The following is a 12,167-nucleotide window of genomic DNA, read 5'->3' as shown; positions in this document are numbered from 1 at the left end:
CACGTAAACACGTATTATTAAAATGGGAGAAATTATTTTCAACTGGTTTTATTTACTGAGATAGTAAACAAATATAATATTATAATGAATGATGATCATTTTGTTATAAAAATTAAAAATGAATGTGAAAAAATGACAAAAACATTAAAATTACTGAAATAAAATATAAAAACTTTCAAGGTACCATTATTCTAATTGGACAGTAAATCAGGACTAGCGCTTCTGTTATTCACCGTATTTTATTTAGTTAAAACAAAACCGAAATTAAATATTTTCGTATGGGCGCGACGCCTTAAAAATTTTGATTAGGTGGCGAGTGTAGGCAGCGCTTCTGCATGCGCTCCCGCTGCAGGAGCAAAGTATAAGAATTGATCGATGAAATGAGCGCCGAAACAGCGCGTCTGCACCAACACGTTTTACGAGCACTTATTTTTCATCCCGAACTTCTAAAAGTCTTAAACCAAAAGTTGTTTAGAATGGCAAGCTGAGTGAAGCACACTCTTTTGAAAGAAATTGAATGACGACATCATTTTACTATTTAACAAACTATGAACTGAGTCTTGAATCTGGCTAGCGAGATTTTATTTTATTACTTATGTATTTTACGTTTAAAATAGAAGAAAGAAAATTATAACTAGTAAAGGAAAGAACTACAATTTTGCTAAATAAAATGCTTTACTAGTCATTTTTCCCTGACTTTCCAGATTGCTTATCAATTTCACTGACTTTCCCTGACCACCTTGAGCTTCCCTGACTTTTCCCTGACTATCCCTGACTTTCCAGAAAGTGGACACCCTGATTTACTTACCTACCAATTTATTTTTGAGGGAATATGCGCCTTATTTCACTGGACTACGGTGCATAATAAGTTATACGTGGTTATACGCATTGAAAAAGAAGCCACCTTAGGGTTGCCTCAGCACCACAGACTACAACGTTTACTAAGCAACGGACTGAGTTTGTAAAAAGAATGTCATGATATTAAAACAAAATAATTTGAATTTAGAATACAAAGCTATTCCAAACTTATTTTCTATTGGAAATAACCAGTAAAAACAATGACAATTTCATAGTTAAGATATTTTGAAGTACATAAAATATGTATGAATCTAAGTACCTAAAACATTTAATTTTGTGAAAACATGTTTTTTTTCGTTATAATTTATATTATGATACAGAACGTGTTAGTTTCGTTAAGCACTAATCCCACTCAGCGCACATTTTATAATCGATTCATTAATACATTTTGAAGGTAGTTGTGTCTGTAAATTTAATAATTTAACGAAAAAAATATTGGAATAGACTTTGTTCAACATGGAGAAAAAAAGGGTTTGTAGTTCGGATTAATTTCATTTCAAATAAGGAACGTAGAAGAAATCAATAAAATACTTAGATTAGTTTTACCTGTCAGCATCTTTTGGTAATGTAAAAAAAATTAAATTTGGATCACGATCCGTATTTAAGCAATTAAATACGGCACAGTATCTTTTTGCTGCTTTTTTTCTTTTTATGTCCATTTTTCTATTCATAATTCGCGCGCGCGTGTATCGTCTTCCGCTTGCGGCAGCCGACTAGATTTGCCCACTCGAAGCGGCAGGCGCCAGGCTGGCGCCAGCGCCGCCCACGCGCGGAGTGACACAGGCCTGGCAAAACCAAGAATTTTGTTGAGTGGTATACTGACTGAAAAATATACTCCAATTGTATTTTTTATGCCGTTGATATCCCAACCCCATAATCGAGACATTTTTGACTCACCTTCATTTATGGAAAGCAAAGATTTTATAGTGGTTGTGATACCCGCATTTTTTTATTCGATCTATTTCTACACCATTTAATTCATAACGAATATCTTGGAAAAGGAAAAGTATAGCATTGTTCACTAATTCCACACTAGAGACTTTTTCTCCTTTGTCAGCATTTGTTTTAACTGTAATGGATCCTTCAATATACAAAGTACTTTCCGAAGGAAGAACATATAAATCTTGTTGATTAATAGGGATACGAATTTCATCATTTTTATTAAAACTGTTCACATAAGGCTTATAAGAATGCATTTGGTAGCTCTCAATCCTGTTATCTTCAAAATAGGACTCCGTCACATTAAGTATATTCATTTCGAAAGTTTAATTAATTTTAAAAATTGTTTATTTTCTTTAGTGAGCTTTCTTTTTCTGGCAGGTGGTTTCTGCAACGTGATAAGTGGAGAACTGATTCCTAGACTAGTTGGTTTCGAACTTTTATTGATAAAGTCAATCATTTTCTTCTAATATGCAAATACAGTTGTAACTCTTCGTGTCGAAGATTGACTAATTTATTATTATTATCCAAAATCCGTATATTTATTTTACTAACGCTGGTTTGATTAACAGGAAAATAAATGAGATTTTTAGGTACTTCGATTATTCTATAACCTGGAGGCACATTAGGTGCGAACTCGTTAATTTTATGGCTAGGTTTTTCGTTTATATAAGATCCGCTTACAATATCACATTCAACACGGACGATGGTTGTTGGTAAAATGCTGACTGGATACTGTGACTCATGTAATATATTAGCTTTTAGCATCTCATTTCCGAAACCTAAAATGCTACTGACCGAACTATTTTTCTCGAAATGAATGTCCTTGGAACAAAATATTTTAGTTTTTAATGTATTGTTATTACATATTATTTTGAAGGTACAGTCATTTATATTGTTTTTTAAAAAGTCATTTATATCTTCAAGTTCATATGAGCGTTCAGGAATCTCAATGACTTCATTCTCGCCGTAATGAAACTTATTGTTGTTTTTATCAATATTAGGTATTGAATTAAATGTTGAAAAATATACGAGCCCACATTCATACTCGCCATCAAGTTGCAATGCGGGTGAATAATGTGTTGACAAAGCGGATTCGCAGCCAGTTATTGATAGTGTGAACGACATTGTATAAATGATAAAACTTCATTTAATTATGTTAATTTATTCCAAAAATTATTTAGAAATTTTAAACACAGATGACCACAGTTGTATGTGTTGGTTTTTTGATAATTTATATAATTATAAAAAATATTAACATCTTTAGTTAAATACATAGTAAGTTCTAGAGGTGGTTTTAAGTTTCCATAACTGTCAAAGTATTCACAATAGTCATATATTTTTACATAGGCTACCCAATGAGTTCCCAGATTTTCCGAATTATCTGAATTTATTATTATAACAACACGACTAACATGGATCGTTCTGGAAACTTTTCTAAGCGGTTAGATCACATCAAGTGTAAGATAAGTGGGATGTGTGCCGATAAAATGACAGAGGCATACAGTACCCTATCCCTGGCTGAAGAAGGAGGCGGAGAGGAAGCGTCAGAGCACTCTGAAGAATCTGCTCCTGGCCCATCAAATGATCAATGGCTCCCATCTAAGAATGAGGCTATTGGGGCGGATGAGGGCAGAGAATTTGAAGCCGATGTGTTGGCGGACAGACAATCAGACTCCTCCGGATCCTCAAGTAGGAAATATTATACTCCTTGTTCAATGCTCATTCACGTGCCCCTGGACCAGGAAGCCCTCGACGCCGTGCAGGAGGCGTACGATGCTGCGAGGCCCTGTGCTTGCGGAGTCTTCGTCAAATTTATATCCAGCTTTCCAAGCAGCTCCGAAAATTCTTGCATACCTTCTCCAAGAGTCACGAGGAGGCCTTCGCCTCTACCTCGAACCACCGGGACCTCGACAGGCCCAGACGCGAGCAAGTCGTCGGCATTGAGATACTGGGTACAGGAATTTCAGCGCGGGATAACCTGTCCAGGAAGGTATCAGAAGAGCAAACAGATAGTCATCTCAACAAAAACTCCAGGCTTCAAGGAAGCTGACATCACGGAGTACTGCAGGGATCTGGAACCGAGTCTGCCAAAGAAAGACCAGTTCCGACATCTATTAGTCAGAGCAAACGCCTGGACGAACTTTGCACCCAAATTTAAGATTCCAGATTTTCAATGATCCCATCTCAAGCTTGATTGCACATTCAATAATATTCGGCATATTAGGCAACTCATCTTTCATGTAAACCCCTCGAAAGTAAGGAATATCCTTTGAGTATTCGAGTAAGTCGATATTAGTGAGTGCTCTCCTGGGTAACCTAGGTATTAGTCTTTTGAAGAACGCAAACAAAGTCCCTTTCCGTTCTTGTATGGTTTGATATGTAAACCTTTACCTAAGGCTATTGACTCCATGGTTCTGTTATGACGTTCTGATTCTGCAAGTTTGCTTTGTGCTGATTTATAATCGTTTACGGCTTTAGCTATTCCAGCAGCCCCTCCAGCCAAAGAACCTAAGGCTGACAGTCCTGCGAATATAGGGATAAGTGGCAATATGCCTCCTGTTTTAGGAATAGGAATAATTCTTGGTAAACCAGTGCAGTTTTTTAAAAATATTTTTTTTGCCGCTAAGTAAGCAAATTTTATTGCATCGTTATTGTTTTTGGGTTTGTATTTTTTTAATTTTGACTTGAGTTTGCGCACTCCGGCCTTAAATTTTTTTACTCCAGAACCTGATTTTAGCTTAGCTTTCATAATTTTGTCAACCATCCATGAAGCCATCTTTTCGCCCACGCTAGAATCCTTTGCATTTAATCTTTTCTTCGCCATATTTTGTAATTTGACATCAGCTATATGTCTGTTATCTAAATTAGAAAATTTATCATATGCAATATCGTGTTGCATGCAAGCGTCATCTAATGGATTAATGCCTCTGTCACCTCTTTGCAATCGTTTATGTAAACGTGTTCCCGGACCACAGTAATTATAACCAGGCAAATGCAACTCAACAGGTAAATTGTTTATAATGGTGTTAAGCAGTCCTACTCCTTTCATGACTATCACAAAAGTGAGACAAAAAGAGAGATAGTCATTATTTTATCAAAACCTCATATCCTGTACTTTGCATGAATGTAAAAATAAAATTAAATCATGGCTCCTTCCTATGAACTATGATGAGATTGAATCCATACTTTCTTAAAGTATAATTTCTTGTACATATATATTACAATTTCCCCAACCCGCAGACACATCCACATTCACATACACACACCCACCCACACACACACACACACACACACACACACACACACACACTCACACACACACACACACGCACACACTTAGTCATATTTTATATATTACTTGTACCCTACAGCTATTGTACCTACTCTTAATTATTGCTTAACCTTGTTTGTAATAACTTTCTTGCATATCTTTTGATATACTTTTAGGTTGTATCTTTGTTAGCACGGTGAGTGACCGCTGATCCTCATCGTACAGGTTTCTACCTAGTTTGGCAATCAGGGGACACGATTTAAGCATATTCTGTACAGCCTATATACTTATTTTATGAACCTTTGTAAGATTGTTCCTTTTCTTATGTTTTTGGCTTTGAAATAAATAAATTTATTATTATTTATTATATTATTATTATTATTATTATCAAAAACAAATCTATTTACAACTTAGTTAAGTGATAATTGCGCTTTTATCAATCCAACTATTTTCACAATTGTTCAGACCTAACCATTTCACATATAATTTATTTCCACGTTTTTTTAATACTTTCTCTACCAAATATACATCTGGACTTTTTGTTTTTTGAAGTTCTTGTTCATAAAAACAACCTTTAATAATCATGTCATGTTTATCTTTAATAAGGTACGTAGGAGGTATCGTTTTATTTACTTTGACTATTGAAAATACCTCAGTGGACCAATTTGGTGTATAACCTTTATGAAAATCCCCCTTATGTTTGCTTATACGAACGTAATCACCTGCATTAAACTTATTCTTTTTTGATGGAATATATTGATAAGATTTCAGTATATTGTCTTTTACTATAGATTGGTTTGAAATGTTAATTTCAGATGGCTTAAACTTTGTTGTGCGATGAACAGTATTATTATACGTTTCTATGATATATGCTAATGGCTTTCCGATCCAAATATAGTTACCTGCTAAGCTAAAGTATTTATACAATTTATTTTTAATTGTCCGTATTACTCTTTCTACTATTGATGCTTTTTTAGTTGAATATGTGGAATAATGATTAATTTTATATTTATTCATAAGTAATTGAAAGTCTGCATTATAAAACTCCGTACCCATATCGGTTTGTAAATTTAAAGGTGTTCGCCCTTGTTTCAAAATTTTTTCAAAAGCATTAGAAACTTCTGATTTTGTCTTTGTTTTTAATGGCTCTAACCAAACGTATTTTGTGAAAGCATCTATCACAATCAAAATGAATTTGTATTTCTTGTTCATTTTTTCATAGTTTTTAATGTCTATCAAATCAGCCTGCCATAAATCATCAATTCCCTTTAGTATTACACGCCGTCTCGGAAAATTCTTTCTTGCTGTTTTATGGATTTCATTAACAATACTTTCTTTACTCATTTTGATCTGCTGATGATGTCTCTCACTTCAATTATATGATCCTTAACGATTGAGCTCACTTCAACCCTCGAACATTTGTCTTGTAACTGCTTTTGAATTATCTGTAAATTACTTTTTATACTGTTTAGTTCATTTAATATATCTTTTTTTTTGCAGAGTAGTTTATTATTTTGATCCACGTATTCTTTGCAAACAGCCTCATCAGATGTGAGTGGTAGCACTAAACACTTTAATCTATTTCTTTTTAAATCATATTCACCTAAACTACTTTGAATAAGAACTTTTGATAAAATATTTGGATCTATTGGTTCTGACAAACGCAGTCTTTTATGTACGTGATGACCAAATTTATCAACGTTCATTTTGATTATGTGTATGCTATTGCTGATGGTTCCAAGAATAATAAAAAAATACTGTATTGGTTTTAGTATTTATTAAATAATGGCACCACATTCTTTCAATTCTTCAATAATTGAAATAATTTCATTATCAAGTCCTGTGTTGCCCGCATCTCGGGAGGCGATAAGTAACTTCAATCGTTCTACTAACTCATTCGGATCATCCCAATAAACATAATCCACATTATTTTTTACCGATTTCAGCTTAGGTACTCGAGATCGAAAGAGGTTTAATAATTGAATTGTATTTGTTGCCTCTGTTACTATTTATAGGTTGTGCAGGATCATATCCTCGACGATGAGCATTAGTGTTAAGTAAAATTGATTTATATATTTTTTGTCTTCTTCAGTTATAACATTTAAATCTAAATTTTTTTTGAATAATAACTCTGCTAATCCTTTTGTGTTTGGATAAGAGTGACCTGCAATCGATAATTTATCTCCCGTCACTGAAAGCGGTTTTGATCCAACCATCAGTTTACCATTAACTGTTCGAGCTCCATAAGGTACATCTTCGAATACTTCTGATGATAGTGACCATGATGATATAGATTTTTTAATTGGAGTTGAACTTAAACTTGAATTAGTTTCAAAAAACAACTCACTTTGCTCGTTGTCTGAATTAGTGTTCCTATCCGAATCATACAAATCTGAAACACTGTGACTTTTTCTAAGTTTAGCCATTTGTTCGTTGGATGTGATGCTACCAGCTGATAGTTTTCTTTTTTTAACCGTTGTTGGTTCTCTCGATAAATTATAATTTTCTCTATTTTCGTATTCTGCATTCAGTTTTGTATCGATATTGTTATTTTGTAGTGCTATTAAATTGAGTGGGTCCGTTATTGGTTTTAAAACAGATTCCATCACTTTATCATTTTCCCGCTTAATATTTTGAATTTTTTTTACTTTCTTTTTTATTACTTCAGCAGCTTTGACTATTTGTTGTTTAATTGACTTTTCTTTTTCCATTTTAAATAAATATCATAAACTACGTTTTCTGTATGAGAGTGCAATTAACAATGGTTTTTTTTTTAAAATGCAATGTATATATTTTATCCATCGATGTTTATAAATGTATCAAATTTCCTTATATAGCATCCATTATTTTTCTCACAATCTTTATTAATGACTAAGTAGCTATATGAATCTTGCCAGATCTGCGAACACATTTCGCGAAATTGTTGCCATGTCATATCCGTATTTACATGCTCATTGTAGACATGACGTAAATTTATATCATCTTGCTTGAAAAGAATGATTATATTAGCATTATCACGAATTAATTGTTTTGGTATTTTACTATAAGTTTGGTTGAGGTAAAAGGCATCTATTTGTTTGTGTCTACCCATCGCAAAATAGTCACGAATATTACTTTGACTTTCCCCAGCCACATCATCAAAAATTATAATGGAGTTAGGAGAGGCAACATTCGGGCTTAAAACCTCCTCATTATCGTGAAACTTAAAGTAGCATACCCCAGACGTAAATATTACGAAATTTTAATCCATTTGCATGTAACAACAATCCGATTACTAAATTGGTTTTTCCACAATTTGATGGACCACAAACTAAACAACGAATCGTGTTAGGTAAAAGCTTTCCATGTCGAAACTCTTTCTTGAAATGCTCGACACAAATTTTATCAAGCTGTAAAGATGTTGGTTGTTTTATAAACTTCATGATTGGATACACCTATAATTGGTGAAGTTGCTTATTTCATACTGACCGTTAAAGTGATATGACAGTCGCTTTTATCTCTGTATAAAATCAGTAAGTAAGGCATCGAAAAAAATTGCTTCCGAATCTAGCTTTCGACCGTGCATCGTTCTAATGAACATTGTATGATTGCGGCGTTCTAGCTCGCTATCGATCGATCGGAGCGGAGCGGCAGCGCAGCGGAGCTCGATCGAGAGTGAGTTAGAACGCCCAATTAAACACTACTTATAATAGTTTTCAAATTTTTGCAGTCACAGCTAGGGTTTCGTTTTTCCCGACCTTTTTCTGTTCCCGGGAAACGGGAATTTTTTTCAAGATTTCCCGGGAATTCCCGGGAAACGGGAATTGATTTTAAATGCTAGTTTTTGCTATTTTCGGGCATTAAAAGTCAATTTAAACTATTAATTAAATGAAATATACTTTTATTACACGTATAGGTAGAAAAAAACAATAGTCAAAGAAATAAACAACTAAAATTATAATGATTTGTTTTACGTGCAAAATAATTTGTTTTTCTTAATTGTAAATTGAACAATAACAAAGTTATTATAATTAATTAAAAGTTTGAAAATAATATTATTATGACATATAATTTAAATACGAAATTAATTACGCTTGAAGTAAGGTTGTTTTAGAAAAACTAATGCATCCAAAGATTTATCGCTTAACCTACTTTTTATTTTGGTTGCGTAATTCCCGGACACGGAAAATGTTCCTTAAGCTTCAGTTGATGTAGACATGATGGTCTGTAGGGCATTGTACAGCATTTCCAAGTTTGGGGTCCGTTTTCCAGATCCTGAATACAGGTTGAATCTTTTTTCAACATTACAATACCAATGGGCTATGTCCGAAAAAATGCCGGCATCTCAGAAATTTTTCTATCGTCTCAATTGCAATAAAAAAAATATGACAGGCGTCACACTCGCGCTAGCTGTTACATACTCTTTGGTCACATATGTAAAAGCCGATCAATTGTTTTGTTTTAGGTAGGCAACAGATAAATAAAGATGAACATATAGCATTGAATCAGGAAGAGGTGAAACAAAGTGATGTAGATGAGTCATTTTTGTTAACAAACACGCATGATTTACGCAATAATTTACAACAAAACCGAGTTTCTGATCGTTGACGACAAGCCTAACGATCATTTTTTTTGGTTTTAGGTAGGAAAAACAGATAAATATATATGAAAATATAGCATAGAATCGATGAAAAATAAAACCCGGGAATTCCCGGGAATTCTATTTTTTTCCCGGTTTCGGGAATGACAAATTTCCCGGGAATTCCCGGGATCACGGGAACGAAACCCTAGTCACAGCCCAACACCAGCCAAAATTATGGGTCGGCCAGCATTCTGGAGAGTTACTGCACAGGCAGTGTAGTAGCCACCCCTTCCATCTCCACTGCACCTCGCCGTACCGCACACCGAACCACTCGTCACGACGCTGTCCGCTTCGATTGCCGCCTCATTCACCGCGTTACGCTGCGCGCTTCTCGCCACGCATCTGGTCAATGTCCACTCTGCGCAATGTCTGTGCAGATTCAGCAGCGGCGGACATATTGCCCTTTAGTGCGCCGCACCCCGCGTCGCCTGCGATCTGCGATGCCTCAGCATGCGTCGCGCCACATTGGGTGTAAGAAAAAGTTATTTACAATTAAAATATTATGAAACATAATATTATTAATCATTTGCTTATTTAGGTGTTAACCTAACCTTTACTTAGATTTACAATGAAGCAAAAAATACTCGCATGTCACTATTTAAAACCAGCACAAAAGGATATAGGGTTCTGAGCAGTGGCGGCTGCACCTCAAGTGCGCCCGTGCAACGCACTACCATTAAAAAACCTTCTAAATATGTACCTTCCTTCTTCCTATACCATACTAGGTAAGTGTAAAAAAAAACTTCACAAAAAATACCAATATAACAACCGTAATACCTACCCTAAACAGAAATTACATAAATATGATTATCGTTACGAGTTAAATTAAATCGAGCTGGCCTATTTTGATTTCTACTGCGAAAGAATTAGATCTTATTTTTGCTTGAACAAAAACGGCCTCGTGCGCTCGGTTTGTCGCACGGAGCGAGCTCCTACATGTAGTATGAAAAAGGATGGAAATCGCCCGGCGCGTGAGACGGAAGATGCTCAGTACAAACTGTATGCAGTTCTAGGATAAATTCGTGCGCCGCACGCGACCGGAAATTGCCGAAATAATACGAATGACGCCACGGGACTCGGGAGGCGAGGCGCGGGCGGCGGCCTTGACCGGTGGCGTGACCTACGAACGATGCACTTGTTATGTCATGTCATTGTCAGTTTCACCTTTCGCGCGCGAATACGTAATTAATTTGCTAATTACTTATTAACTAAGAAAGTAGTAAATATTTCGTGAGTGTGTATGTGTGTGTGAGTGAAAATGAGTGAAAAATACAATATTGACTTCATAAAAAGCAATACGACATTGCAAAATAGACTGGACATTAAATTTGCTGCGCCGCCTCGGCCTTTAGTGCAAAACAAAAAATGAAACTTATAAGTACCTACCTGAATTTTCAAAAGTGAAATTTTCAATAAAAAGAAATGGTTATGTGGATGTGCGAGACTAAATGCTTTATTTTGCTTTCCGTGTGTTGTTTTGGTTTCGGCGGAGAAGCTATTTCGCGTCAATAAATAAGGTAAAATATACTTATAATTTTTTTACTTCTAATTGTAATAATTAGAAGTAAAAAAATTGCCGAAACCAAAACAACACACGGAAAGCAAAATAAAGCATTTAGTCTCGCACATCCACATAACCATTTCTTTTTATTGAAATTTTAGATTAATAATAATAAATAATATATTTTAGATTAATAATAATTAATCTATTTTTCTCCAAAAAAATACTAAACCCATAAAGTGCACCACCGGGTATCTGAGGCACCAGCCGCCACTGGTTCTGAGACTTCTGAGTGAAATCAGCATTTTGCCCAAACGTAAAACATTACAGAATTTGAATTTGATTCCAGTTTGCTTAAACAATATAACACTATGATGGAAACTAATTTTTTAATAAATGTTACCTGAGGCATACTGCTAGTTTTTCTTTTGGCGATAATGACTCCTTGAAAATTGTGTCTTGTTTACTTATCAGCAATTCTATTTTATTAAGTAAAATGTCAAACTGATACCGACTCATACGAAAATAGCTGACCTTTTTTTCCTTCGTCATCAATAAGTTCTTTAAACAATGTCCAATATTCTCCTTCTAATTTTCTTTTCTTGAGGATAGGGTGAACGGCCATGCGTCTTGCTCTTTTTTAACTTTACACCGGTCTTCCTCTTCTAGACATAATGCAATTATTGATAAATCTTCCGCAGAAAAGTGTTTAAACATTTTCAACACACGTGCTTTTCCTACAACAGCTTAATCAAATCTGTTGGTGAGCGGCCGTCTGTCGGTGTCTGCCGCGGCACGTGTTCGACACGCTTAATGTCTGTAGATATAAATAAACTGTGTCTGTCAGTGACTGCCACGACACGTGTCTGTGACGCACAATGTCTGTACATATAAACGGACCTTAACTCGCCGCATAGTGCCGCACGTCACTCGCCGCGTGGTACAAGGCACCGCTCGCCGCTTCACTCGCTGCG

Source organism: Plutella xylostella, chromosome 20 (assembly GCF_932276165.1).
Source record: "Plutella xylostella chromosome 20, ilPluXylo3.1, whole genome shotgun sequence".
NCBI classification, from domain to species: Eukaryota; Metazoa; Arthropoda; class Insecta; order Lepidoptera; family Plutellidae; genus Plutella; species Plutella xylostella.
This window is presented reverse-complemented; position numbering follows the sequence as displayed.